The following is a 7,655-nucleotide window of genomic DNA, read 5'->3' as shown; positions in this document are numbered from 1 at the left end:
GTCATCAATGGCCCAATCCTTTTTGTAGGAAAGGACAAGCCTGGACAAACTCTTACATGAAGGAAAGCGCTCCCGAGGACACATGGGAATTATCGTCAAGCTAGTTTTCATCACGTTCATATGATTTGTGTTCCGTACTTTGATAATTTGATATGTGGGTGGACCGGTGCTTGGGTACTGCCCTTACTTGGACAAGTATCCCACATATGATTAACCCCTATTGCAAGCATCCGCAACTACAACATAAGTATTAAGGTAAACCTAACCATAGCATGAAACATATGGATCCAAATCAGCCCCTTACGAAGCAACGCATAAACTAGGGTTTAAGCTTCTGTCACTCTAGCAACCCATCATCTACTTATTACTTCCCAATGCCTCCCTCTAGGCCCAAACAATGGTGAAGTGTCATGTAGTCGACGTTCACATGACACCACTAGAGGGATGAAAACATACATCGCATTAAAATATCGAACGAATACCAAATTCACATGACTACTTATAGCAAGACTTCTCCCATGTCCTCATGAACAAATGTAACTACTCACAAAGCATATTCATGTTCATAATCAGAGGGGTATTAATATGCATAATGGATCTGAACATATGATCTTCCACCAAGTAAACCAACTAGCATCAACTAAAATGAGTAATGGACACTACTAGCAACCCACAGGTACCAATCTGAGGTTTGGACACAAAGATTGGATACAAGAGCTGAACTAGGGTTTGAGATAAGATGGTGCTGGTGAAGATGTTGATGGAGATTGACCCCCTCTCGATGAGAGGATCGTCGGTGATGACGATGGTGATGATCTCCCCCTCCCAGAGGGAAGTTTCCCCGGTAGAACAGCTCTGCCGGAGCCCTAGATTGGTTCCGCCAAGGTTCCGCCTCGTGGTGGCGGAGTTTCATCCCGTGAGCTTCCTTATGATTTTTTTTCTCGGACGAAAGACCTCATATAGCAGAAGATGGGCATCAGAGGGCCACCAGGGGGCCCACGAGGCAGGGGGGCGCGCCCAGGGGGTAGGGCGCGCCCCCACCCTCGTGGACGGTGGGTGGCCCCCCTCTGGTACTTCTTTCACCTAATATTTTTTATATATTTTGAAACGTGCTCCCGTGAAGTTTCAAGACTTTTGGAGATGTGCAGAATAGGTCTCTAATATTTGCTCCTTTTCTAGCCCAGAATGCCAGGTGCCGGCATTCCCCCTCTTCATGCAAACCTTGTAAAATAAGATAGAATAGGCATAAGTATTGTGACATAATGTGTAATAACAACCCATAATGCAATAAATATCGAATAAAAGCATGATGCAAAATGGACGTATCACCTTGCGCTTACCGTTGCCTCCCTGGTTATACTGCTGCTGAGGGAGTCCTAGACTAAGGGGTCCTCGGGCGTCCGGCCTGTTAGCCATGGGCCGGACTGATGGGCTGTGAAGATACGAAGACCGAAGACTGCACCCGTTTTCGGATGGGACTCTCCTTGGCATGGAAGGCAAGCTTGGCGACCAAATATGTAGATTCCCTTCTTTGTAACCGACCTTGTGTAACCCTGGATCCTTTCGGTGTCTATATGAACTGGAGGACTTAGTTCGGATAGGAGAGATATTCATTATCATAGACATACAAGCTAGACTTCTAGGGTTTAGCCATTACAATCTCGAGGTAGATCAACTCTTGTAATACTCATATTCATCAATATCAATCAAGCAAGACGTAGGGTATTACCTCCATAAAGAGGGCCCGAACCTGGGTAAACATTGTGTCCCTTGTCTCCTGTTACCATCGACCTCAGACGCACAGTTCGGGACCCCCTACCCGAGATCCGCCGGTTTTGACACCGACATTGGTGCTTTCATTGAGAGTTCCACTGTGCTGTCGCCAAAAGGTTTGATGGCCCCTTTAATCGTCAATAATGACGCTGTCCAAGGAGAAACTTTCCTCCCTGGACAGATCTTCGTCTTCGGTGGCTTCACACTGCGGGCCAACTTGTTTGGCCATCTGGAGCAGATCGAAAGCTACGCCCCTGGCCATCAGGTCAGATTTGGGAGCTTGAACTATGTTGCGAACGCCCGTGGAGACTTGATCTTCGCCGGATTCGAGACCGTGGTAGCTGCTCCCGGTCACCCCGATGATCATGGCCTAAATCTGTCATTAGGCTGCATCCTGGAGATTGCTCCTATAACTGCTCTGGCCCTAGATCTGGAGCAAGCTGCGCCATCCAAGGACGGGAGGATCAACCCCACCACGGAGGCCACAGATTCCATGGCGTTGGAGCCGCACATAGACTTAACCTCTCACGACGTCTTTGTCAGTGGAACTCCGGACTCATCTCCGGCCGTAAGTTCCGAACCACGTGAGCCCGCGAATGCTGAGCTGATCGTTTATCGATCTTCGAATTCAGCACCGCAGACATCTTCTAGCACTCGCCTTTGGGTGATGTGCTAAACTCATTAAAGAACTTGTCCTTGGCGGAGGACTCACAGCCGAACTATATCCGGCTCGAACCAGGGGCTGACAGTGGAGAATTTTGCTTCCCACCCGCCACCCATTTCATAGCCATGGTCGAGGATTCGACCGATACACTTGATTGTGACTCTGAGGACATTAAAGGTATGGACGACGATGCTGAAGATAATGAAGACCCCGTTGATACAGCTAATGAACAAGATGAACATGAAGATGGGCAGGTTAGCCCTGGTAAACAGGCCACGCACGAAGATTCGGAGGACGACAATTACCTTTCGCTCTTTGAGGATGAGGTGAGCCTTGGCACCGAGGATTTCATCGTGCCTGAGGAACCTCTTGAGCAGGAGCGCTTCAAGCGCCAACTAATAGCCACTGGAAGGAGCCTGAAAAAGAAGTAGCAGCAGCTTCAAGCTGACCAAGATCTGCCCAATGATAGATGGACCGAAGTCCTAGCCGCCGAATAATACGGCCTTAGTGGCCCAACCAAAAGCTACCCGAAGCGTAGATTGCTATCCCAGGGCGCTGAAGCCCGTGGCATCATTGCACAAGGCGGCAGGTCGACCATAACTTGGTCCGAGTAAAGCGGCAACTCAAGCCGAACACCAGACCACCCCACTTCGCCGTAAAGGCAAGAACAAAACAGCTCGGGGTTGTGCATACGACCTTCAACAGGACTTGGGTAGTAGAGCAGGACACTCAAGAGCGATCTACGGATCGCGAGGACATACCTCGACACGCGACGACGACCACCTATATTCGGACGTGACAAACCTAGCCACGCCCGGGCCGAAAACCGCAAATGGACTCCATCGAAGGTACATCATAGTGTGGCCCAACATAGAGGCGCCACACACCCTCTTTGCTTCAAAGATGAAGTAATGGAGCATGAATTCCCAGACAGGTTCAAACCTATAAATATCGAATCATACGATGGAACAATGGATCCCACGGTATGGATCGAGGACTTCCTCCTCCATATTCACATGGCCCGTGGAGATGACCTTCATGCCATCAAATACCTACCACTAAAACTCAAAGGATCAGCTCGGTACTGGTTAAACAGTCTGCCGGAAAAATCTATTGGCAGCTGGGAAGATTTAGAAGACGCCTTTCCCGACAATTTCCAAGGAACATATGTCCGGCCACCGGACGCCGATGACTTAAGTCACATTGTCCAGCAGCCCAAAGAGTCAGCCAGGAAGCTCTGGACTAGGTTCTTAGTTGAAAAGAACCAAATCATCGACTGTCCGGATGCGGAAGCCCTTGCGGCCTTTAAACATAGTGTCCGAGATGAATGGCTTGCACGCCACCTCGGTCAAGAAGGACCTAGATCCATGACAGCCCTTACCGCTCTAATGACCCGCTTTTGCGCAGGAGAAGACAGCTGGCTCGCTCGCAGAAGCAATAGCGCCAGTGACTCGGGCACTTCCGAAATCCGAGACAGCAATGGCAAGCCACGACGAAGCAAACACAAGAGTCGCAATGATAATGAAAGATTACGTGACACAGCGGTCAACGCCGGATTCAGCAATCTCAAGCCCGGTCAATGAAAAAAATCCATTCAAGGCGAACAGAGACGGACCATCCAACCTAGACAGGATACTGGACCAACCCTGCCAGATTCACGGCCACCCCAATAAACCAGCTAATCATACCAACAGAAGTTGTTGGGTCCTCAAGCAGGCTGGCAAGCTCAACGCCGAACACAAGGGAAGGGGGCCGCCAGGCAATAGGGACGACGGAGTGGTTCACCAGCCAAATGTTGGGGGTCAGAAGCAATTTCCCCCTGAAGATCAATCAAATCCGGAGCAGAAATAACAGTTCGACTTCCATTGCCCATCTCATATACCCGTTAAAACTATACTGCGCATACACAACTACGCACTTAAGATACCATGGGCATTGGCGGAAGCATAACACGGACAAGTCTGCAAGCACTCCGGTAACATTTTTATCTACTTTCCTTTTTCTTTCTTCATTATCTCCTAAAAAAAAGTGGCGCAAAGGAGAAACATCTAAGACCGACTCCATCGGAGTTAGGATCCATGCACTCACCTATAGGGCTACTTCCTTCAAGGATTCCCCTCGCCGAGGACAGGCGGCGCAGACGTGCGACAGGAGGTCCAAAATAACTTTTTGTAGACCGCACTCTTTTTCGAGCCTGTAACATGCCTTTTTCCTCTGCCTTCGACCCAGGGCATATCAAATAGCCGGGGTCGTGGCCTTTATATATATCAAGTAATCTTTGGCATATCGCTCAGGTCCCAGTTCACATTACCCAAATTAATCATCCGCATCTTTCCGCAAATGAATACGCCCCCTATGGTTGTTTCACAGATATACCCCGGGCTTAACTTGCCAAGGGCTTGGTACATGAACAAATGAGTTGCCAACAAAGTCTGAACAGCTTTTACAGCATACTTCGGCGTCGCGAGTTTGGCCTTATATGCATCAGCTCCGAATCATGTCTTGGGTCAATAGTTGGGTTGCCCGGCTCCTGTGCTTGCTATCCTACGTTCTGCTCTATTGGCTAGGGTAGTAAAGGGAGAACTACCGCGATTGTGCTTCCGGTTCACCTGGCTCAGCACCTCAGTAGAGAAAGCCGAAAACTGACTGTCATGATGCGGCGAGAGCTGGTCAACCACTCGATGACTTATCAGAATCTCTAGCGGTTCCTTCGTGTCACATGAAGGTCCTCTTTCCGGTCAAATATGTAAACACATCGTATGAATAAGCCGCATACATACCAGGGGCTATGTCGTAGACCCACCATAAAACTCCTATGGCTAAGTGAAAGTGTTAACGCACTATAGTCTGGTTGCCTGGTTCGCCGCTTTGACACCTCCTTCACGGACCAAGACGTTGGGTCAAGAGTGATCAAATGCTTTTCCGAACACCCCCGTACTTCCTACGAGGGGGCTGAAGTCGACGACTGGAAAACTTTCAGATTATATTAAAACGGCCGCACAGGAGGAACACAAACTTTCGAGCAACATAAAAACAAATTAACTATAAAATTGTCTCATACAATTCTCATACACCTCACCCGAACATTATGTCTTTCGAGCATTGACCCACTATCAAGCGGGTGGGCACTAGGACGTCTTCAAAATAATGCTCTGGTTCGTGGCGGTCCTTACCCTTGGGTGGACTCTTCACCGCAATATCAGTGGCCTTCATCTTCTCCCAGAATGTCTTGACTCGGGCAAAGGCCATCCGTGCACCCTCGATGCACACCGACCGGTTCACAGTGTCGATACGTGGCACCGCGTCAACAAGCCGATGTAACAAGCCGAAGTAACTATTCGGAACAGGCTCAGTTGGCCATAACCGGATTATGACATTCTTCATGGCAGCTCCGGATATCCTATGAAGCTCAGCCCACTGGAACATCTGCTCATTCAGCAACAGGGGGCGCTTCGACGCGCCGAATTATGACCGGAAAAGCTTCTCCGTTGCATACCCCTCTCGCGCCTGGTAAAACTGCGCTGCATCGGAAGAACTCTTTAGCAAGTCTAAAAACTCATCCAGAGAACTCCACAATTGGTTAAGCTGAGCATAGTTTGGATCGCCGAACTTAGTCTGTAGCAAAAAGGGCTTACCAGCCGCAATCTCCCAGCTTCAGACCGTGCTTCAGACCGTGCTTCTCTCGCCTCTCGTAAGGCCTTGTCAAGTTCAGCCGTTTTGGCTTCATTCTCCTTCTCAAGGAGTTCACAGCGGCTAGCAGCATTTTTTAGTTCGAACGCCATCGTGGATATCTTCTCCTTGTCTTGACGCCGAGCAGCTCGTTCGGCTTTTAACTCAGCCGATGCCTTTTTGGCAGCCGCATTACTACACCGAGCCTTCTCCTTGGCCAGGGCCAGCTCTGCCCGAAGAATTTCAACGGCGGCAGCACCATCTGCAGCCATGCATATTACAGTATATAACTTTCAGCATCATACTCATATCACAACAATGTATGTGAAGGGACTGCCCCGAATACATACCTTGCGATTCGTCAAGACGCATATTGATTAACGCAATGTAATCCCCGGCCACGTCAAGCTTCCACTGCAGCTCGGTAATATCCGTAGTCTGGGGAGTAGCCAGAGGGGAGGCAGCCTGTTTTCAAGTTAATCAGATTAGTCCTTGAATATTGCTTCTTGATCCTCCGTTCGCCTCCCATGGGAAGCCAACCCGAGTCTGAGGGGCTACTACCTATACACAGGTGCATCTTTGCAAATAAAATATAGTTGAAAACATTACATCACAAACCTCGAAGCCTCTTAGCAAGCCCACGAAGGCCTCATTCAATCCGCTTTTCACGGACATGATCTTTTCGACCACCTTGCCCATCAAGGTACAATGTTCCTTTGAGACGGACGCGTGTGGTAGCATGTTCGTCAATGTATCCGGTGCCTCTGGGTCTCCGGAGGCTGCTGTAGGAGTACGGCCTTCCTTTGAAGGGATCCGTTCATTCGTATCCGGCTGCAGACCGGACTATTCGGGGCCTTTATTGTTGGTCCCCGGACCCTGGGCCACCGAGGTGTTACCTTCGGGTAATGTCTTCATCATCCCTCGCACCACTTGTTGGTCGGGGGAGACCCTCCGTGACGACACCTCGAAGTCGTCCATCCTATTGGGCGGAGAGGCCGGTGGAGGCGTCTCTCTTTCCATCATTTCAAGGAGAAGGTCCCCCGAGGAAGAGGATTGTTGAAGAAGACTGCGTGCCGAACTACAAAAAAAAATATATGCCAGGCATCATAAGAAAAGAATGGGATGTGTTTAAAACATCCTTATTCACTTACGATTTGGCCTGAGGCTTGTCCTCATCACGAGATCGTGCTTCGGCATCCTCCAAGCCTGAGCCACCCGACAGAGGCATCTTGCCTCGCTTAGGAGCCCGTTCCTCCCAATCTTCGGAGGCGGCCCTTTTCTTCCCATGAGGGGAGGAGACGGTAGCCCCCCCTTCACTCTTGTCTTCGGATGAGGGAATTTTGATTCCTCCGGACACGATGTCTGAGGTACCCTTGGAATAGGGGTCATCTTTGGTCTTTCCACTCTCCACCTCGCCCTCCTTCACAGGCATCTGGTATGGTGCCAGGGCTAGCATCCTTGTTAAAACAGGATTCGTTGGGCCTTCTGGTAGAGGGGCCGGACACATAATTAGTTCCGCCTTCTTTATCCATCCTTGGAGAAAGATAGC

The sequence above is a fragment of the Triticum urartu genome, chromosome 2 (genome assembly GCF_003073215.2).
Source record: "Triticum urartu cultivar G1812 chromosome 2, Tu2.1, whole genome shotgun sequence".
Taxonomy (NCBI): domain Eukaryota; kingdom Viridiplantae; phylum Streptophyta; class Magnoliopsida; order Poales; family Poaceae; genus Triticum; species Triticum urartu.
This window is presented reverse-complemented; position numbering follows the sequence as displayed.